Source organism: Rhineura floridana, chromosome 1, assembly GCF_030035675.1.
Source record: "Rhineura floridana isolate rRhiFlo1 chromosome 1, rRhiFlo1.hap2, whole genome shotgun sequence".
NCBI classification, from domain to species: Eukaryota; Metazoa; Chordata; class Lepidosauria; order Squamata; family Rhineuridae; genus Rhineura; species Rhineura floridana.
This window is the reverse complement of record NC_084480.1, coordinates 242,027,124-242,050,760: the sequence shown is the minus strand read 5'-3', so window position 1 is coordinate 242,050,760 and position 23,637 is coordinate 242,027,124. Positions and strand designations below refer to the sequence as shown.

Genomic DNA, 23,637 nt, shown 5'->3' with positions numbered 1-23,637 from the left:
TCAAAAGTGATCTGCCTAGTTGGCTGCTAATACTAGAATAGTACTAGTAGCACTCAATTAAAATCCTTCTTCCTTTCTCCCTCTGTGTCCTTGTAAGAGGTTAGCACTGTTCATAATCATTTAAGAAATCTAACCAATTGGTGCCTTCATGTATTACATACACAGTTTCACAGGAAGTATGGCTAAACTGATCCATTTGTAATATCATCTCTGTAGAAAGGGAAAGATCCTTGGGCTGTCTGAAAGAATTTGACTTAAGGGGCCAAATTTAGTACTCGGATTAAAAGGTTATTTATCACAAGCTATATCCTGACATTTCAATTACATACACCTTTGAGGCATAAACAGTGGTTTGTGACACTGTAGCTGCAGCCTTTACCTGGGATTAATGGCAGAACCACCATTAACCCCCCAAAAAATTCACAAGGAAGATGAATGAATGAGTTGCCCAAAAGACAGGATGCTTTGGATAACTCCATTTTTCTCTTACTGTGCCAGTGGCACTGTTACATGTGGGAGGAGCAGGGTGTAGCCACCCTCATACTGCCTGACAATGAGGACTTTAACAATGTGAAAATTTATCAGCATTTTAGTGCTAATTTCTCCTAATATCCACATTTTATGCAATTTTGCCCAATATCCACATTTTTGCCAGCAATTTCCCCAAAAATAATGCATTTTCATATGTTATTTTCACTAATATATGCATTTATATGCACATTTTACCCTACTATATCCAATTTGTTTTATATACATTACTTGGCTGGAGAAATGAGTTGCAAAACTCAGAGAACTATAGGTTTTGAATGATGGCTATGTTTGATTTGCATAATGTGCCTTTAAATGTGAACTGAACCAAATTTCTTCCCTATCCTTAGTTGGGTGGAGGAGGATGGAAAAAGAGAGGGCATTACGTTCAGTCCTAGTATTTCGGAAACAGAACAATTCAACTTGCATTTACATCAGGCTGAGCTAGGCATAATTCCTTCAAGCCCAGCTCAGCTGGCTAAGACAGGACCAGCCAGCTCAGCAGGACGAACTTAAGTGAGGCCAGCGTAAGCCAGTGTAAGTCCTGAAAAGCGGCATGTCGGTGGTGTGTCAGGGGAGGGATTGAGGTTAGGGGACTTGGGCCACATCCAGCTCGTGTTCAGATTGCTCCTGCAGGGCCCAATCCAGACAAAATCTACACCTGGAAAAAGGTTGGTCTAAGATAATAATTGCAATAGACGTTAATGAAGAGAGCTTACTCCCCTATAGGGGTGTTTGGGGGAACAGGCTTTTACTTTCTGGTCCCTGCATGCAGCTCCCAGCTGAGATGGTGTTTAGCCAACCCATAGATTTCTGAATGGCAACTGGATGTGGCAGAACTTTACACCATCCTCTCTTGCACCAGCACAATTTATGCCTGCTCCCTCTGTGTTGGATTGCTTTGTAAGCTGCACAGAAAATGATATAAGAATACATCTAATTTTAAATCCATACAAATGCTCCTCTGCAGTCTTCTTAGAGTTATTTTATTGTTCTACGCCACACATTTACATAAATCTATTTTTTACATGTAGAGTTTGGACTCTAATTTGTACTTTGTCTCTATATGCCACATTAAAGCCAATTTTCATAGAAACAAGTTAACAATATTAATTTTGTTCTGTTCAGAATTACATCAAATGGCCTTTTAACGCTTGTGGGCTCCAACTTTTATAAGAATAAGCAGTGTCAGTAACAATTTGCTTCAAATACATGCTGCATATCTCTGCTGGACTTTATCTACAGATGTTTGCCTTGATCCAATGATTTCTTGCAGGCATGAATGTTCGAATGGTCATGCAAAGCTTTTCAATACCAAAGATCTTCCCCATTCAATGCAATAGAAGGAACAGTCCTGCACATGTTAAGAGATAGGAAAAATCTTTGTCTCTACTAAAGTGGATGGTGAATCCCACTTGTACAGGATGTGGGCCAAGATGGGGGAGCTTGTATTTATTGTTTTCACAACATGTGATAATGTATAAACACCTAGGAAGAGGGTCTATTGAGTAGTGGCACCCCAGCTTTGGAATGCTCTCCCCAGAGAGGCTAACCTGTCTTTTCAACAACTTATTATCTCCCGGGATTTTTATCTTTTATCAAGCTGATTATCTTTTTCAAAATTTGTTTTATCTGGATACCAGAGAATATAGCTAGTGCTAGTGTAACCTCAGTATACTAGCACCATAGATGAAACAAGAGGTGACAGAAAAAGAAGTCACAGGGGACAGTGAGTGAACACAGACAGCCATTTACCATGACTATTAACCACTGATGTGTGTGTAAGTTCAATGAGTAGCACATGTATAACTGTCAACTGCACCTGGTGACATAAATTCTGTAATCAAAACATAAAAGAAACAATGCAAGGATACAAAGATGGTGGCCACTTTTAAAATCTTGACTATGATATATAAATAGTTTGAGAGAAATATGAATAAAGGAAAGAAAATGAGTAATGACGATGCAAAAAAAAAGAAACTTTCAAAATCTTGGAAGAGTGAGCAGATGGGAAGGATTCTTTACAGAAAACTAAATTAGCAGCTGCCACATCAATGTGACTTTATACTATCTTCAAAGGGCTTTTGGGTGAACTTTAGGTCTAGCAGCTGCTTTTGAACAATGGAACAAATTTCTCTTTTAACTATTATATAAAATCATATACTTATTTGAGCTTGCAGACCTCAGCTAGCTCTTTAATCATCGTCTACAACCCCAAATATTTATACAGATGTGTGCTTCCAGAGAGCAAATGAAATTTTCATGAGAGCAGATCAACAAACATCAACATGACTTCAGTGTTAAGGCAATTTCCAGAAGAGTGACAAAATTATGGGTCTCTCTTATTTGCTAGAAGTTGTTGCCCGCCTATCTCAAAATGGTCTAAGTCTGATTTGACCCTTCCTTGAAATTTACAATTCAATACAGTCTGGTGGTTGTCATTCTCTAAGGATGTACAGTACATGTTCATAATTTGGAAATAGGACTATGCAGGCCGTATCTAAAGCTTAGACAGTGGAGAAGGCACTTATGCCTCTATCATTATGGTTGGCGGATACTTATACTACTGGTACCTGAGGGAGGGACAGCCACCTTCCTGCTCACTTCTTTCCCAGCTGCTAGGGAGGCTGATACAAACTAGAAAATAGTGAAGTACAAAATGCCCCGAGTCAATGACCACTTGTTGAATCATCCCCTGTTTGTTCAAAGGCAACTAGAAAGATTATAGAGTGAAAGTTCCCATTCCAAAGAAGGAAGGATGTTGCAGTGTAGCCAGCAAGAAGTTGTTTGCAAAATACTACGTTGGAACAATAATCTTCACTATGGCTACCTTCACACAGTTTACAGTTATGCCAAAAGATATCATACCAGTTGGCTCTACAGCAAACTGCCTGAATCTGGGCTCCACTGAGGAAGCTGTAGTACATCCAAACACAGACGCAGGCTATAGGCACCCTAGTCATTTCAAAAGCAGGTGTAGGGAGCAGTTCTAAAAGTCCTGTTGGCTGCCCCACATCGTGTTTGGTTCTGGCACAGGTGGGGCAGGACTGGACGTAACGCTCCACCTCATGTTTCATCTGTGGCCACTAAACCCCCCTTGAAATTGCCTGCAAGGTTTTAAAACCTCCAAAATGTCCAGTGGTAGGAGAATCATGACACTGACATCAGACCTTGGCCCTCAAGCTTCCCAGGGGCACATACATAGCTGCATAATGATACAACACCCCTCCTCTTAGCACAAAGTCAGCGGCACTTCCAGGAGGCTGCCCCTCGAGTTCCACCCACTTCTCTCTGGCAAAAGGATCTAGTTCCTGCACTGAGCACAATTCCTCAAACCAGGAGTCCTGACATGCAGCTGCCACCATCTTCTCAAGGGGTATAATGAGTTGCGGCAGTCTCTGGGTTGGATTCTCCACATACTCCGGCTTGTGGGCATCTGCCCGCTTATTCTGTGCCTGTGGAATGTAATGGATTTTGAAGTGAAAGCGAGTGAAGAATAGAGCCCATCGCACTTGTCTCTCCAGCTTGGCATAGAGGCGATGTTCTCTGAGGCATTGCAGCACTGCCTGCACATGCTCTTTGTGCTGAGCGGGGGAGTCTGAATAAATGAGGATATCATCCAAATACACGATCATGAAACAGTCTAAATAGTCCTTAAAAATGTCATTCATAAAACTCTGGACTATTAAATAGGCCAAATGGCATGAACAAGGACTCAAACTGCCCATATTGAGTCTTGAATGCAGTCTGCCACTCATCCCCCTCCTTGATTCGCACAAGATTGTAAACCCCCCCTCAAATACAACTTGGTATAGATCTGGGCCGACAGCAGACACTCCAGCATCTCAGAGATGAGCAGCAAGGGGTAGCTGTTGGGGATCATGATCTTGTTAATCTCACAGTAATCGTTACATGGACATAGCTCCCTGCTCTTTTTCTTAGCAAACAGCAAAGGTGCCCCAGCAGGTGACTGAGATGGCAGAATGAAATCCCTTTTTAGACTGATCTCCATAAATTCCCTTAGCACCGCCAACTCTGGTTCAGACAAGGAATAGATCTGTCCTGACAGGATGCACGCCCCCGGCATCAGGTTTATAGCACAGTCATGGGGCGGGGGGGGAGAACTGGTTGGCTTCCTTTTTGTCAAAGACATCCCAGTACTCCTCATACTTTTCAGGCAATACAGCTCCCTCCTGCAGTGCAGCTCTGGCCAAAATGGCGGGAGACGACTCCTTCCGTGGTTGGCAATGTTGATGACAGTAACCTGTGGTAAACACTACTACCACTTCATCCCAGAAAATGGTGGGGTTGTGCTGAACCAGCCAGGGGATTCCCAACACCACTGGAAAGCAGGGCAGGGCGGCCATGTAGAATGACAGGCTTTCCACATGCCCTGGGATTTCCAACCTCAGCGTCTCTGTAGCCTTAGAAAAAGTTCCTGACTTTAAGGACTGCCCATCAATGGTTCTGACAGACAAGGGCTTCTCTAGTGTCTGAGTGAGTGCCCCATGCTTCTTAGCAAAATCCCAGTCAATAAAACTCAAGGTGCCCCAGAATACATCATGGCGTGAACCTGGAGGCTTTGTCCCGAAGGCAGAACCAATTGGACTGGCAGATGGAGTGCTGGCTGCATCAGAAGGGGCTGATGGCGAGGCCACTGTGCTGCTTCACTCCCAACTCTTTCACCACTATGAGAGCTGGGATTTGGAGTTTTCCTGCACTGGAGCCCTTTCTCCTTTGCAGGGGCACCTCCGGGCTAGATGCCCCCCTTTCCCTCAGTGCAGACATAGCCCATCCCTCCTGTTCTTCTCCTTGTCCTCCTCTGACAGGCATGGCTTCGCCCCTCCAATTTGCATGGGCTCCACCCCCGACGGAGCTGAGGTTCCCATGCTAGAGGTGAAACGAGTGGGGGGAGTGGTATAGGAGCCTGGGACCATGGGACCTCGGCCTTGCGCTCCAAGCAACAACCTTCAAGCCGGCTGTCTATCTGCAGACATAACTGGATCAACTCTGCAAGACTGCTCAGTGGCGAGGCGCACGCCAGATCGTCCAGCACCTCTGCGCTAAGTCCATTCCGATAGAAATACCTCAAGTCATTGTAATCCACCTCTTGATCTAGGACATGAAACGTGTTAGTGTACATCCCCACAGAGCTTTTACACTGCTTTAGGGTTCCCAAATGCTGGGATATAGTCTCTTTCCACTGAAGATCACAAAACATCTCAGTCATGGCATTGACAAATGCGGTATACTGTGTCAGGACAGGGTCATTCTGCACCAAAAATGGAGTAACCCATTTGGCAGCTTCCCCTTCCAAGAGACTGATGACAAAAGCCACCTTCACGTGGCTTGGCGCACTTGCATGTACACAGTTCACATTGGGCAAGGAACATGGCAAACTGGTCACTCTGGCCACCGTTACGAGGAGGCAATCCCACTGGCACTTTGATATGGGCGGGTGGCATGGCCACTTGAGCTGCGCTCCCTGGAGCACCTTGGTTAAACAAAGCTTGGAGATTTTGATTCTCAAGTCAGAGATTCTGGGTTTCTACACAGAGGTTGTAGACTTCTACACACAGCGCTTCAACTGTTCTCTGAAGACCCCCTTCTGCTCCACCATTGGCCTCCATGGGTTCTGTCAAGGGAGTATTGGCGAAGGGAGGTGGGGGCTGAGTCAAGCTATCCTGCCCAGAGGTGACAGATTCAGACTGAGGCGAGGTGATGTCTTTTTCTCTTTTTACTAAAGTTACAGATACATCCAAAGCGGTGCACTTCATATACCTGTCTACTCTGACTCACTACATTCCCTAACTATTCTAACTAAGCAGTCTCTGCAGTGTTTGAGGAGAGTTGACTCAGCACTTGTGCCTTGGGAGACACTGACTTAAGTAGGGAAGGTTTTGGCTTGTAGACGGCGGCTCCGCCTAAGTTGCACCCTCTGAAAGTCTCTCTTCTCACGCCTCCTTGTGCAAGGCGAGGGGGGTCTCAGACAACCCATCTGACAGTGGGGCTTTGCTCGGTGACAGCGGAGTCTCTGGAAGCGAGGTGTTGATTGGCTGGGAAGTGTTTGAAGTGCCTGGCAGGAATTCCTGCCCAGGAGTAGATGGCGTGGGTGGAGAGTCGCTTCCCAACTGCTTAGGCATTGGACTCACAGGTGAGGCAGGAGCTTCATTGGTGGAAGTGCCGGGCAGGGGAGTTTGAGGCCAGAACTCTCCCGCCTTGTCTCCTTCCTTCAGCTCCCCAAGGAGCCTCATCCTCATGTGACTCCCCTCTCTGATCTAACTCCCCCTTCACTTGGGACACAACACTTTCTGCTGGCCAGACCTCCATTCTCCATTGCTACCTTCAGACCTTTGAGGACCACCCACAGCAAAGTGTTGACCATCACTGTCTCTGCCTTATCCAGCAGCAAAGCATTTCCATTGGCCACACCTGGAAGACAAAGGGGGTCAATCTACCAATCAGTTGTAAAACCTCCCTGAAGCTGAATTAAAAAACAACACTGGAGCTCATCTGACAAGGTTTGAAGAGTAAAAAGGGGTAGAGTTTTACTAGCGTTGTGTGTCCCTGTTTTGAGAAAAAAGAGGTAGAGAACTGGAACTGGCACAACAGTAAGTGTGTCTGTACTAGGGATGGGGTTCACTCTTTGGTTCTGGTCTGTGTTTTGGTTTTCGCAACTGGCTTTTGGTGCCGATCTGCAACATCCCCCCCTTTTTTTGCTATTTCCGATCCGCTTGTAATAGCTAATGAAATTGCTAATGCTGTTTCTATCTTTCTACCGATGGTCTCTTGGGTTTTCTATTTAAATTTAAATTAGGCAGATCACTGCCTGTCAACTCTGCCTATTGCCTCAGGTTACTTCAGTGCTGACCAAAGACTGTCAACCCCCACCCCCATTGAGCAACCACAGACAGGATCACAGCTAGAGAGAGAGAGACAGAGAGAGAGAGGCTCATTCCCTCTTTCATCGTTAAAACATCCATGTGTGCGGATAGCAGGCTTAGCTAAATAGCTTCCTCTGCTTATGCCCTCCTTGCAAAAAACCAACCTCACTCAGTCAATCAAGCAGGCTGGAGGAGCTAAGAACACTTTTGTCAAAGAAAAGCTGCTGCAACCTACCAGAGAGGGATGAAAGTTAATGGATGTTAATGGTGATTGTTATCACCTCATTGAGACGGAACTTCAAAGGAATACACATTGCAGTACTTCAGAGCAAAGCTGTTTATGTTAATAACAATGTCAAATTAGCCACAGATTTGTTTTTTTAAAAAACTGATGTCACTGACAATCGCAAGCATTAGCAAGGAGTCAAACCTGATCTGAAGACATACAGGATTTGCAGATTCTGACAGAATTTGGTAACAAATCCAAAAATGTAGAAATTCGCCCCCAACTCTAGTCTGTATCCACAGACACAAGTTGGAAGCATCTGTCGTCATTATCACCTGAGTGCAGAAGGAGCAGCTATGCCCGCAATTTGCATCAAATTGTGGCAAAATATAAAAAAGAGACTTAAAAACAAATACTTAACTTTAAGGAGTCCCTGCACAAAAACCCCTGGATTGATCTGCCTGAAATTTGGCAGGCTTAATCGACTCTGGAGGTATTCCCTTGCCTGCAAATTTCATCCACTTTTGTGAAAAAGAAAAAGTGTTGCAGCCATTTTAGATAGTCATTGGGAGCTTCAGATTTCATTAAACATAGCATCAGATTTAATAGACCACATGTGGACCCGAATAACAAAGAGAATCAGAAAGATACAAACAGAATCTATAACAGATCAGGCTGCTTCCAAACACTACAAATACAAGATGAATCTTGTAACTGCTGCACATCCCTAATATGTACTGTGTAAGATTCCTTTTCAAGACATATTGAAAAGTATTTATCAAAGACTGGAACACACTTTTCAGTTGCTGTTGAAAATTGTCACCCCATGGCAACGGACTCTTCTGGCCTGTGACATTTAGAATTACTTACCATGTGGAGATCATCCCACACATTGAGAATATGCATACTTGGTAGCCGTTGGAGAGGACAGGGAGACTCACAATATGATGGCCAACCTGAACATGATGGGAATAGCCTCTAACAGTATAAGCTAGCAGAGATCAAGCACCATAAGAAGGCAATTGTCAGTGGTATCCCTCTGGCAAGCAACATTTTCTCTAGTCTTTAGAACTAGAATAACAATGTTCATACTACATTCAATAGTAGCCAAAATTATTTATCACTAATGACTTAAGGTTTTATTTCTGCACTTTAAATAACACAAGTCATAATCCACATCAGCAGTTCTACTGATATAAGGATACCTTTGCTGTCAATTAAGAAAATCTATTGGACCTTGTTAGGCAGCGAGATAAAATAATTAGTATTAAGAATGCTCCTGAGACTGTCAAACAGTGCCTTTGATTAATGTAGCTCATTGTCTACCAAAGAAAATCCCTAAGGTAAAATAAAGCACTACACACGGCTGATGTTTTTTATTGGCTGGAGGGAAACTATAATGCATATAAAATTAAATGCTTCTTCTTCAGGGACACAATTTGTATAGGTGCACTAAAAGCAAATTCACAGAATTATGCTTTATGCCCTATGCTGTTGTGCTTATGATATGTTGCAATAAAGTCCATGTCAGTGTAGTGCTATGACTTGCAGCACCATGTAAGCATCACAAAACCACAAACAGACTCAAAGAATAACAGGAACATCAACCATTGATCACATCTAGGAATGATTCACTATGAATAATAATGAGAAATTATCAAATGCCAATAAATGTAACCTTTAGATGATGTGTGATTGCATTATAAATGTGCCTGCAGCAACAAAAACAAAACAAAACATGAAACCAGACCAGGTGCCTGTGGAATGTGAGAATCAATCACTCCATGTTCATAGTAAGCAAGGCATGTCTAGGCCAGGTGTCAAATGAAGTTGGGGCTGGAGTCCTTCTGGCATCTATGAAAACATGTTTACTAGACCACTCCTTTCAAATTTCTAGACAATTTTATGCAGTGAAAGAAATAAAGAAACCATACCTCCTGTACTCAGTTTTTCATCTTCACTTGTTAGATGTTTAAGAGGTGAAAACTGTACAGTCCTTAATAAAGAATGTCACTTGTGATGTTTGATTCTTGGCTGTTCTGAAATGCAATCAAATACAACAATTAAAACTGCTAGCATATAAAAGACATATAAACTAACATTTCTAACACTTCATTCAACATTAAATGGCACTTCACCAATAAGGAATTTTCATGACAAAACTTTCATATAGGTACCATATATAGCAACATTTGCCCTTAGAGGGGGGAGGGAGAGTAAATTGTGCTGCATAATATGATTAGCCAGCTTTTTTTTCTTGGTTGGGGGGAATCAACCCACCACCACACACATGCCCCAAACAAATTGCATCTACCTGGGAAGATTTTGGCACTATTAACACAAGAAGCATAAGTGAATGTGCATACAAGATAAACCAACATTCCAACAGAAGCATGACTTCTTTTACTGTAAGAGAGACCCCTGAAGAAGATAGGCATTCTGTATGCACTACTTCTAAACCTTCTGTTGCAGCAGCAAAAAAAAGGTGTTTAATAGGATCACGTTGCAAATCTGAAATAAACCAACATTCCTTGAAATGTGTAACAGAACAAAAGAAGTGCATGGTTGTCCATACATGGATTTTTACAACCTCCCAGTAGGAGCCCAGGATGGCAAACAAGAATACTAAAAACATAAAACAGATTTGAAATATATTAAAACAAAACTTATTTAAAAGCTTATTTTTAAAAATGCTTAAAAACCATCTTAAAAAGCAATTCCAACACAGACTGGGATAAAGTCTCTACTTAAAAGGCTTACTGAAGTACAAGGTCTTCAGTAGGTGCCAAAAAGATAACAGGGATGGCACCTGTCTAATACTGCTTTTGTACCATAATGGGACCTAAAAGCAGGGTACAGCTGATGATGATGCTGTTAACTTGTTTGTGCTTTAGAAAGTTTCATTGCATGGGTTTGTTGCTAGGGGAAGAAAAATACACACACAAAGAGTTTTAATCACTTATTTTTAATTTCTAAAAAAGGCACCTTTGTATCACCTTTTCCTTTCTCTGTTCTTCTCTGGGAATACTGATACCAGTTAAAGACTAATGAATAATAACAGTCATTTGGAGAAAACATTACTGCGAGTGTAGTATGTCTTGGTCTTTGGATATAAATGGCGGTAACACTAGTGAAACTGAACTTCTCTAGCTATTTGATCACCAACAGTATAAATCAGGTCAATGGAGTTTACATTGTTAGAGATATACCCATCAGCAATACCTAATCCTTCTAGTTTTGTATTAACTATAAGTTACTCATGTTCTCAAATGGAGTCCAAGTTCTCAAATGCAGTCCAAGTTTCCAATTTCAGAAAATACTGAAGGGCAACATTAAACCTTATTATTGTTGTTGTTGTTGTTAAATTTCTATCACACCCCAGGGTAGCAAACAAAGGACAAAACACTAAAAACATCTTAAAACATATCAAAAACAAAACATCTTAAATAGTATTTAAAAAATATTTAAAACCATCTTTAAAAACCATTCCAACACAAATGCAGACTGGGATAAGGTCTCTACTTAAAAGGCTTGTTAAAAAAGGAAGGTCTTCAGCAGGCACCAAAAAGATAACAGAGATGGTGCCTGTCTAATATTTAAGGGGAGGTAATTCCAAAGGGTCGATGCCACAACACTAAAGGTCTGCTTCCTATATTATGTGTAATGGACCTCCTGATGAGATGGTATCTGCAGGAGACCTGCAATTATAGAGTGTAGTGATCAATTTGTATGTATATAAGGGGTAAGATGATCTTTCATATCCATATCCTATAATTATTATTATTGTTGTTGTTGTTACTATTACTAGAATTAGAATTTATTACCCACCATTCACACAAAGGTCCCAGGACGAGTTACAACAATTTTAAAGACATAATTAAAAAACAGTTACAAACAACCTAAACAACATCAGAGAAAATAGGATGGGTCCTAAAAATATACATCTCAGGTATTGAAGGCCAGGGTAAAGAGATGTGTCTTCAGCATTCACCAAAAGTTGTACAATGAAGTTGCCAGATGCACCTCAGCTGGGAGGGAGTTCCACATCTTAGAGGCTGCCACAGAGAATGCCCTCTCCTGGGTCACTACCCCCCTGAGCTTTCGAGGGTGGAGAACTACCAAAAGGGCCTCCTCTGCTGATTTCAACACGAAAGAGGGTCTGTAGAGAAGGAGGCAGTCTTTCAGATATTTGGGACCTAAGTCATTTAGGGCTTAGGTCCCATGAGCACCTGGAACTGGGCCCTGGAACAAACTGGCAACTGCAGCTGTTTTAAAACAGGTTATATGAGTTCTAAAGGGAACCCCAGCCAGTAATTTGGCTGCTGCATTTTGGACTACTTGAAGTTTCTGAGTCAACTTCAAGAGCAGCCCTACGTAAAATGTATTTCAATAATTCAGTCTGGAAATTACCAGGGCATGGGCCACTGTAGCCAAGTCTTCTCTGTCCAAAAGGAGCTGAAGATGGTGAACCAGCAAGAGCTGGAAAAAGGTACTCTTAGCCACTGAGGGCACCTGGACCTCCAATGACAGTATTAGATCAAGGAGTACCCCCAGCCTGCAGACCTGCTTCTTCAAGGAAAGAGCAACCTCATTCAGAACAGGCCGTCTTCCCACCTCCTGGACATAAGAACTCTGGACACGTAACACCTCTGTCTTCAATTCAGCCTCAATTTATTGGCCCACATTCAGTCCATCACTGCCTCCAAGCCCTGGTTCAACACCCCAGCTGTCTCTCCTGATTCAGATGGAATAGAGAGGTAGAGGCGGGTGTTATCTGCATATTTATAGCACCTCATTCCAAATCTCCTGATGACAGCTCTCAGTGGTTTCATATAGATGTGAAATAGCATGGGGGACAAGATGGAACCCAGCAGAACACCACAGGATAATTCCCAAGCTGTTGAACAGCAGCCTTCCATAACTACTTTTTGGAAGTGACTGGTGATATGAGCAAAACCACTGAAGCACAGTGACCCCAACCCCACCTCCTCAAGACATTCCAGAAAGATACTGTAATCAACACTATAAAAAGCTGCTGAGAGATCAAGGAGAACAAGCAGGGTTGCATTCCCCCTGTCTCTCTCCTGACAAATGTCATCAACCAGGGTGACCAGAGCTTGGAAAAGTTACTTTTTTGAACTACAACTCCCATCAGCCCTAGGCAACATGGCCACTGGATTAGGCTGATGGGAGCTGTAGTTCAAAAAAGTAACTTTTCCAAGCTCTGAGGGTGACCAAGGCAGTTTCAGTGCCATGGCCAGGCCTGAAACCAGACTGCAATGGATCCAAATAATCAGTTTCCTCCAAGCATGCTTGGAGCTGGATCGCCACTACCTTCTCAAGCACCTTGCCCCAAAAGGGGATATTTGCCACTGGGTGATAGTTGTTTAATACTTCTGGGTCCAGGGAGGTCTTCTTAAGGAGGGGATGCACTACCACCTTCTTTAAGGTAGATGGTACCTCCCCCTTCTCCAGCAAAGTATTAATCACTCCCTGGACCCACCCAGTCAGTCCCCTACAGATTCTTATCAGCAGCCAGGATGGGCAAGGGTGAAGGGGGCAGGTGGTAGGCCGCACTTCTTCAAGCAGCTTGTCCACATACTCAGGCCGCAATAATTGAAACTGATCCAATACAGGTGGAACAGACAGAGCTCTGGATGCCTCCATTGGACTTGCTCTAACTATGGCATCCAATTCTTGTTGAATCTGATCAATTTTGTCCCTAAAGTGCCTTGCAAAGTTGTAATAGCAGGCCTCCAAGGGGGTCACAGCAACGTTCTCTTGGCCACATGACAAAAACCCATTCACCACTCAGAAAAGCTGGCTACCTGCAAACACCATGGTGGCAGAGAAGTTGGCTTTCTTCGCCACCGCCATCACCACAGCCACATGGTAGGCATGATAGTGCAGCCTTACCCGTGTTCAGTCAGGTTCACACCAAGATTTGCACCACCTGTGCTCCAGCCACTGACCCTCCTGTTTTATTGCAGGCAGATCACTGGAATACCACAGTGACCTACGTGCTTCACAGAGATAGTGGGGGCACTCAGAACCTCACTTTGGGACCAAAGTAATCATGCAAATACCTGGCATTTTCTTCTTCTACTGAAACGCAGCACTGAAAGCTGTGAATAGGAGTGGAAGAGCAGTAAGGAGAGGCAGCATAACCCTTTTCCTACTAAAAATCACATATGCACCCCTCGCATGTACAGACTGGTTTTCTACTAAAGGGAAAAGATTTCCCTGCTATTTCCTCTAACGAGAAAAACAAAACAACTAGTGCAAGTGATTCTGGAAGGACAAATCTGGAAAAAGAAAGACCTAAGGCAGCCCATCTCTCCGCCGTTCCTCTGCTTAACATAGCTGCATCTGATATAGTTTTTCAGTGTTGTCCTTTTTTCAACCACACCAGGGCACATGTCTTCCACTTAACAACTAATGTAGCTCTTTGAATGAGCATTTTCCCTATCAGCTTCTCCTCTGATATAAAGGAGATACCAGCCATCTGCCTCCCATACACAATGGATTCAGAAGTCAACCACCCCACAATTTTGCACATTTATGACACATTATTCCAGAGTTCTTATTTCAAAGATTTGGAATTTTCATATTAAACCCCACAATAATGTATGACAAAGTCACATTCTGTCTCCGTGCTTCTCTACATACACAATCATATTTCTGTATGCCCACATACCTTTTACCTTAAAAACACACCCCATATGTTTGATTGTTCCCCTCTATAATTAATATGACCAGAATAGCTCTTTAAATCAGAGTCAAGCAATTACTTATTGTGCTAGCCAACTGCATTTGAACTCTGTTGGTCAGCATGACTCACAGCATAAACTTGCATCCTTTAATGCTATAATTTACTTACATCCATTTGAATATCCTTAAAGTCAACAACAGAGTATTATGCTTCCCGTAATTATCAGGGTACTATTTTTATACTGACAATTGTTCTTTCTTCTCATTCCTGCCCCACAATGCATACATAGAACCTCCGTGAGAAAGTGCCTCGCAAATCATAACAGAACCATTACAGATGCATCTCAGAAGAAAATTAATTCATAAAGCCAATTTATAAAACTTCTGCCATGAAAAAAATCCACCCATGTAACAAGCAATTGCTATGTTTCAGGTTTGTTATACATCAATGGAAGAAAGAAAACAATCTGATAATGGTTTAGTGATAGTGAGTTGTAGTCAAATAAGTGTTACTCAGAGTAGGCCTATTGAAATTAATGAACAGAAGTTAGTTGTGGCTATTGATTTCAATGGGCCTATTTTGACAAGGACTAACATTGGATGCAACCCAATGTTTTTTCATGAGATCATTATTTCAATAAATTTATCTGAGTTGGTGAAACCTTTATTTCTAGAACAAAGAGGGTCCAGCAAAGCAATCCTGAGATGGTAACCTTATCTGAACTTTATTTTATGGATAGCTGGAGAGCCATAGTTCAGCATGCGGCTTGTTACTACCAGTGATTTCAATGATAAAAAGAAATAGAATGTTGACTCAGCCAAGAAGTATACACACTGTTAATAATGTACCTTTTTTATATATAACATTGGTATTTCTGTCAGCTGCCTTTTGGAGTTATCTTTCAAAGTTAAAATTTTATATATATTTCAGATCAATGGATTAATCTCCCAGGGTATGGTGAGATACCATATTCAACCTTGCAGAATTTCCCAGTGCACTTGTAGTACAAGAGCAAGGAAAGGGCCAAGGAAGACTGGGGGGGGGAGAGAAGTGACTGAGCAGCCATGAGCCCAAAGTCTGCTCCAATCTCTTCCTTGGGTGAATCTCATGTAAGTAACATGCACTCTTCATGTTAGACAATGTGATTGTTAGCAACATATTTCATTCTAAAACTGAAATCTTCCTTTCAGCTACAGTTGAAAGATAAAGCTACATTGGCTTCTGACCAACAAACTACATCAAACTGTTACAGGCTATTTTTCCCAGTTTCATAGTTGGTTAGGGGGAGGGGGGAATCTCTACAGGATTAGATGCAAAAGGTAGAAAACATGGCAGAACTAAGAATACCACAAAATTGTGCATTGGCAATTGAATGGCTAGTCTCAGGTTAGGGACTGAATCACTGAACGTCCTTCTACATTAGATGAAAAATACAGCTGCCAATTTCAGGGCTTCCTCTTTGCACAGCACTATGGAAGTGTTAGGAAGATGGGCTCAGGTTGTCACCTGTCTGTCCACCTCATCCCCAAATTAATTGTTGTTCAAATATTCAAATTGCATGTAGACAGCTATTTTATTGGACCTTATTATACTGTAAGATCCAGTTTGGGGATTGAATCAGTCTTGGTTGCCCTGTATCGTGAGAGGGACGGGGGAATGCATCTATGCTCCTGCTTCTCAATCTGTCTGTGGCTTCTGATACTGTGATTCTTGACCACAGTATTCTCCTGATCCAGCTCTGTGAGATGGGTGTTGGAAGTCATGTTTTACAGTGGTTCCATTCCTACATGCAGGGCCCTCTACAGACAGTAGCATTGGGAAATTGTGTCTTGGCTCCATGGTCCTTGTGCTATGGTGGGCTGCAGGGCATAATCATGTTGCCAATACTGCTTAATATATGAAGCCATTGGGACCATTAGGAGTTTTGGGGAAAAGTGTCATCAGTACATTAACGATATACAGCTCTATTTCTCTGTATCGTTTGAGTCTGTAGAGGCTGAGTATGGTCTAGAATGTTGTCTGAATATAGTTGTGGAATGAATGAGAGCTAATAAACTGAGCTTGAACCCTGCGAAGATGGAGGCACTGTGGGTGGGTGGGTGGTCTGGGAGATCCCAGTGTCTGGATATTAGCCATTTGCGTGTCGGATGAGGTTACTCTCCCTCTGAAGGAACTGGTGCATAGTTTGGGGGTGTTCCTAGATCCATCTTTGTCACTGGAAGCTCAGGTAGCTTCACTGGCTAGGCCTTTTAACAGGTATGGCTGGTGCAACAGCTATGGCCATTCTAGGACAGAGACAGAATCACAGGATCATAGAATAGTACAGTTGGAAGGGAGCTATAAGGCCATCGAGTCCAACCCCCTCCTCAATGCAGGAATCCAACGTAAAGCATACCCAACAGTTGGCTGTCCAGCTGACTCTTGAATTCCTCCAGTGTTGGAGAACCCATTATCTCCCTAGGTAATTAGTTCCTTTGTTGTACCGCACTACCAGTTAGGAATTTTTTTCTGATGTTCAGTCAAAATCTGGTTCCCTGTAACATGAGCCCATTATTCCGTGTCCTGCACTCTGGGTTGATCAAGAAGAGATCCTGGCCCTCCTCTGTGTGATAACCTTTCAACTACTTGAAGAGTTCTATCAAATCTCCCCCCAGTCTTATCTTCTCAAGGCTAAACATGCCCAATTCTTTCAGTCTCTCCTCATAGGGCTTTGTTTTCAGTCCAGTTACCCTCCTCTTAACTCATTCCAATTTGTCTGTATCCTTCTTGAAGTGTGGTGTCCAGAACTGGATGCAGAACTCAAGATAGGCCTATCTAGTGCCAAATAAAGGCGAACTAGTACTTTTTTGGAAACTAGACTTCTCTTAATGCAGCCTAAAATAGTACTGGCCTTTTTTGTAGCCACATTGCACTATTGACTCAGTTTCAGCTTGTGATGAACAATTCCTTCTCACATAGAGTATTGCTGAGCCAAGTATCCCCCTTCTTATAACTTTGCACTTGGTTTCTTTTTCCTAGGTGAAGAACTTTGCACTTATAACTGTTAAATTTCATTCTGTTGTTTTCAGCCCAATGCTCCAGCCTATCAAGATCCCTTTGAATTTTGTTTCTGCCCTCCAGGGCATTAGTTATCCCTCCCAATTGTGTATCACCTGCAAATTTGATAAGTGTTCCCTGCACCTCCTCATCCAAGTCATTAATAAAAATGTTGAAGATCACTGGGCCCAAGAACGAGCCCTGTGGTACCCAGCTCATTACCTCCCCCCAGTTTGAGAAGGAACCATTGATTACCACTCTTTGAATACAATTCTGTAGCCAACTGTGGATCCAGCTGATAGTTGTTCCATCTGGCCCACATTTAGCTAGCTTGCCAATCAGAATATCACGGGGCACTTTGTCAAAAGCTTTGCTGTCAGTTGAGTTATACTGTGACCACAGCATTCTCACAGTCTATGAGGGAGTTTACCCAGTAAAAAAAGGAAATAAGATTACTCTGGCAGGATTTTTTCTTAACAAATCCATGTTGGTTTCTAGTAATCACTGCATTGTTGTCAAGGTGCTTGCAGGCTGACTGCTTTATAATCTGCTCCAGAATTTTCCCTGGGATTGATGTCAGGCTGATTGGTTTGTAGTTTCCAGGTTCCTCCTTTTTGCCCTTTTTGTAGATAGGGACAACATTAGCCCTCCTCTAGTCATCTGGCACTTCACCCATCTTCCATGATTTCACAAAGATAATAGACAGTGGTTTCGAGAGTTCTTCAGCCAGTTCCTTCAATACTTTAGGATGCAGTTCAACAGGCCCTGGAGATCTGAACTCATTCAAAGTGATTAGGTATTCCCTGATCATTTGTCTATCAATCTCAGGCTGCAATCTTGCCACTTAAACTTCACATTTGCCATGAGGATCATAGACCCACTTTTGGGAGAAGACTGAGCCAAAGCAGGAATTGAGCACTTCTGCCTTTTCTTTGTCAACTGTTATCACTTTGCCATCTTCACCGAGTAGCTGTACCAACATTTCTGTTCTCTGTCTTTTACTATGGATGTACCTGAAGAAAGCTTTTTTGTTGCTTTTAGCTTCCCTTGCTAACCTCTGCTCATTCTCAGCTTTAGCTTTCCTGATGCCATCCCTGCTTTTCTGTGCTACCTGTCTGCACTCTTCCTTTGTGGCCTGGCCTTCCTTCCACTTCCTATGTGTCCTTTTTTGTTTTCAGGTCATCTCTAAGCTTTCTGTGAAGCCACATTAGTTTCTTCCTTGGCTTCTTCTGCTGTCTCCGCCCTTTTTTCCTTTTTGGAATTGTTTGCAATTAAGCCATTAGAATTCCCTTTTTTAGAAACTCCCATCCATCTTGGACTCATTTTCTCACTTAAGGTCATTTGCCATGGAACCTTACTTATCGTTGTTCTGAGTTTATTAAAATCAGCCTTCCTGAAGTCCAGGGTACACATATGGCTTCTCTCAGTTCAAAACCATCTACCTGTGTGAGTTTCTGCAAGACCTGCTCCCTGCATTTCTGGCTGATTTCCACCTGGCCTGGAAGGGCGGGGCCCTGTCTCTCTCCAGCTACAAAAGCAGCAACTGCTGAAGGGGCCAAAGACCATCTACCTGTGTGAGTTTCTGCAAGACCTGCTCCCTGCATTTCTGGCTGATTTCCACCTGGCCTGGAAGGGTGGGGCCCTGTCTCTCTCCAGCCACAAAAGCAGCAACTGCTGAAGGGGCCAGAGACCGTGTGTGTGTGTGTATGTGTGCGTGAACCTGCTGCTCGGGATGTCTATAGACTACTGGGGTTAGTTGTTTTTTTAGTTGTTTTGGGGGTCAAGATTTAATTTTGGAGATTAATTTTTGCTGTTATTTGGACTACAGCATATTTTTGTTAAACACTGTTGTGAAGTGTGTGGGGATTGTTTAATTGTATATTTATTGAGATGTTCTCATTAGTTTGTTTATTATTATTGTTTGACTACTTATATACTCTGTATATTTATATGTTAAAAATAAAAATGCTACTTATTTGCTGGGAAATTGAAGATTTTTATCGAGGCCTTTTTATAAAGTGTTTGGTTCTCTTATTGTGACACATTTAAATGTTTTTTCTTTTCTTTTAATAATGTTATTTGTTATTTAATTTTGAGAATTGCATTATTGTATTTATGCTTTATGATGTGTTATATTCGTGTTTTTGTAAGCCGCCTTGAGGGCCTTTTGGCCATAAGGCGGGGTATAAATTTAATAATAAATAAATAAATAAAATCAAGAGTTCATGTATAACACGGTCACTTTTCTCCAGAGTTCCTGTAACTGCCACTTCATACACTAAGTCATCTCTATTGGTTAGAATGAAGTCAGGGATAGCTGATCCTCTAGTTCCTTTCTCCACTTTCTGTAGGAGAAAGTTATCTCCAAAACAACCAGGAATTTCTTGGAAGGGCCGCGCTTGGTAGAATTTGTCCCCCAACAGATATCAGGGTAACTGGAGTTCCCTATTACTGCTACAGCAAGCCTCCTTGAAAAATTGGCAATTTGCTTTGCAAAAGTTTAATTCTCATCTTCTCCTTGATTGGGTGGTCGGTAGCGGACTCAAATCACCATGTTCCTTTTATTCTTTGCCCCACTTATTTTTATCCAGATACTTTTGGTGGGGCTACCAAGCTCATCCTCCTGTATTCTTGTGCAGGGATATATATTTGTGAACAAGGTATATCCTTCAATTGCTGTATTCCAGTCATGGCAGTCATCCCACCGAGTTTCAGTTATACCTATTAAGTTGTATTTACCCTCCTGTATTAAGAGTTCAAGTTTGTTCTGTTTGTTCATCTTGAGCATTAATATGCAAACAATGAAGACCATGTGATTTACAGCTGGCTTCCTTCCCACATTTTTATGAAGACTATTATTGGGGCCCATTAGAGTTATTCTCTCAGTTCCTGTGCATAAGCCTTCTTCAATTGTTACCTCTAAGTATATGTCTCCCTCCCCCTTAGGATTCAGTTCAAAGCCCTCTTGATGAAGTTTTCCATGTTGTGGCCAAACACATTCTTCCTGGTCCTTGTGAGGTGCAACCCATCACTTGCCAGCAGTCCATCTTCCAGGAAGTGTAGCCTGTGGTCCCAGAATCCAAATATCTCATCCGCTGCCACCATTGTAGCCAGCGGCATCACTAGCAGGAGTGCGGGTGGGTGCAGACCTCCGGCACGCGCCCTCCCAGGGGCATGGATGAGGTGGCTGGGCCTGCGTGTGTGCGTGCGCTTGAGGCCAGCCACCCCCATCCATGCCCCTGGGAGGGCGCGCGCCGGAGGGGCACCCAGCCGGAGAAGACCTAGGAACGCCGGCACGCCTCCCTCGCCCCGCTGACGCTGCTCCCGATCTCACCCGCCTGCCTCCGAGGAGGGCGCAGCCTTGCCGGGCAACGGCAGGGGGCAGGGCAGCTCTGGGTGTCACCCCCGTCAGGGTGTCACCCGGGTGCGGTCCGCACCCTCCGCACCCCGGTTGTGACCTGGAGTATTTTTCTTTCCCTTTCTACCCCTCTTCCACTGGAAGGATGGATGAGAAGACTATCAGGGCCCCAAATTCCTTGAGTTTCTTTCCTAGAGCTTCTAAGTCTGACATGATTTCTTCGTAGCTGTGCTTGGCAGTATTATTCATTCCCACATGGATAAGAAGAAACAGAGGGCTGTCATCGGGCTTTATGAATGCTGGCAACCCTTCCATCACATCTCTAACCCATCCTCCAGGGAGAAAGCATACCTGACGAGTCCTTGGGTCTTTGGCATACTTGGGTTTCAATCCCACATAGTAGGGAGACTCCCACTACTACAACTCTTCTTTTCTCTTTTCTTATTCTTGTTGTGGGGCGTGGTTTCATTGCCTTTGCTTAACTGAGCTCCAGCCTCTTGTTTACTGTTGCTCGATGTCTCCTGTAATTCCTCCTCAGCAGGTTGTCCTTCAGTCTTATCCTCAAGTGCCTGAAAATGGTTCCATAGTTCCACTGGTGAAAGGTGTCTTCTAGCTGCTCAGCTCTTAACTGTCATCCTCTACTTTGTTGTTCCTCTCAATACTCTCCTCTTCTGCTTCAACAGGATGTTGTTTTCACTCCTGTACTTCTCTTTGCTGCTGCTGTTCCAGCATTCTATCTAAGAATCCTTCACCTTCTCTTTTACTCTAGAGTGTGGCCACCTGTTGTTCCATGCCCCTCACTTTTTCTCCCAACAGCACCACCAACTTGTACTTCTTGCACATGTACACCATGTTGTTCTCAGGCAAGAAAACAAACACTGCACACACCTTGCGGAGTGTCCTTTCCATCCATAATTGCTATTACCTTTTGTTTCTTTTTTCTACTTGTATTGGAATAGCCTGTGCTTTGTCTTGTCCTCCTTGAAGGTTAACTGGACAGTCCTACTGGTATGTGGTGCATGCTACAAGAATTCTTTTCGTTAGGGACCTCCCCCTTGACCTCTCCTGCCAAACTCCTGTTAGCTCTCCCTGTTCACTCGCTCTCTGAGAGCTGGCTCACTTGTATATCCTCTGGACAAGCTGAGATAACTTCTTCTGCTCTGCTCAGTTAGGAGTCAGGAAACAGAATGAACCTCCGAGCACACACAGCTGCTGCTAGTTGCACTCAGCAGTTATGAGACCATGCCCCTTCAGTCACCAGCTACTAGGGTTGCCATATTGCCCGGATAGCTGGGTTTTACCCGGATTCTATGCGTGCCACCCAGTGCCCGGCTAGCCCCTTACATGGCCTGGATTCTCAGCTTTAATTTTAAAAAAAAATTAAGTTTCTAGGTGGTCTGGTTCTCGAGATATACATAAAAACGTCAGCCACCCCCCTCGACTGTTAAATCTTTCTTTAAACAGTACTGTACTATAGCACTTTGTAGCTTTAACCCCGCCCGTTCAGCATTGCAGCCAATCAGGGATTGTGTTTCAGTTTCATTGACCTGAGGCAGTGTCTAGAAAACAAAATGGTGGTTTCACCCCCCCCCTTTATCTGAAAATCTCATAAATTGGGTAAGTATATACATTTCAGTTTTTTTTCCTCTTGTGTGCAGGAGTCAGAGCTTGGGCAGTGTTTTGAAAACCTTCCCAATACTTCCTTTTTGTAAAAGCAATGCTAATCCCATATGCCCAAAGTAAATCCCATTTAATTCAATAGGATTTACTTTGAGTAGACATGGTTATGAATGTGCTGAAAATCAATGGGACTTTGGAGTGAATGTAAAAAAGAATTATGTTTGTGTTCTAACTCTTTCTGTCTCCAGTCCAATTTTAAAGCAAGTAGGCAGGGCTTACTTAGGTATTACAGTTTTTATTCTGTAGGAAAGTAATACTGATTTTTTAAAAACTAATACTGATTTTTCTGCAATGACCAATTGGTTTGACAATAAACTATTATATGGGCTGTATGTATTTATACATCTGCTGTGTGTGCGTGTGCATGTATGGAGTCTTTCCAACACCCCTGTGAGGTAGCGTTGGAAACCAATGCAGCTCACAACAAGAAATAAAGCCATTTAAAATCCAATGACCATAAAACAAGTATAAACAGTTGCAAAACAGCGTAAAGTGGCATGATTCGGAATTTTGGGTTGTGTGAATGAAGTTGCTTATCACTTGAGGTTGCAGTTCTGTCCCTGTTTGAGTAAGCCCCACTGAATACGCTGGGACTTGCTTCTGAATAAATAAACTTAGGATTGCACTATAAATATCTTTACAGTTTGTGTAAATAATAAATATATTTGATAGTCATGCTTATATACATATTTCTTCATTTATCATATTTTTGGTTTTTGGTTAGGAATCCTGACTGGTTGTGAGATGCTTGGTTTTTTGCCTTACTCATAGGAATCTTGTTGTGGTTGGTATGGTATTACATTTAGGAAAGTGTTACTGCCATCTGTGTTTTTTTTCCTATTTGCATTTCACTTATCTTTAACCTCACTCCGTTACAGCCATAGAAGCAACAGCAGCATATGCAAGATAATTAACTCCCATTAGTGATAAGAACAAGAATTTATAGTTATTATTTCAATTAAAACAAGAGGCTTATCAATACTTTGAAGAGGACCAGATATTTATTTTCTTTCTGAGCCCAGGACTGGGTCTTTCATGATGCCCGGTGTGTGTGGGGGAGCAGGAGAGTAGTCGATAAGACAGACATCCTGGCATTGGTAATCTAATTAGCAAGGTATGTGTGGGGTTGTTGCACACTTCCAGGCCCAGTTTCATTTTGAGTATGGAGGTGGAACCTGTGTAGATGTGGTTGAGAAATTTTGAGTTAAGCAAA

General features: G+C 42.8%; 1 protein-coding gene across 8 annotated transcripts in view; it reads right to left on the bottom strand.

The window, feature by feature from the left end:
- The window catches only part of DLGAP1 (DLG associated protein 1), a 554,365-nt gene that overhangs the window by 340,787 nt on the left and 189,941 nt on the right, over positions 1-23,637 (bottom strand). For all 8 annotated transcript variants that reach the window (XM_061596062.1, XM_061596071.1, XM_061596069.1 and 5 more), the window contains one exon: positions 9,573-9,677. The gene's annotated coding sequence lies outside the window, so the exon portion shown is untranslated. The remainder of the gene's footprint in view (positions 1-9,572; positions 9,678-23,637) is intronic.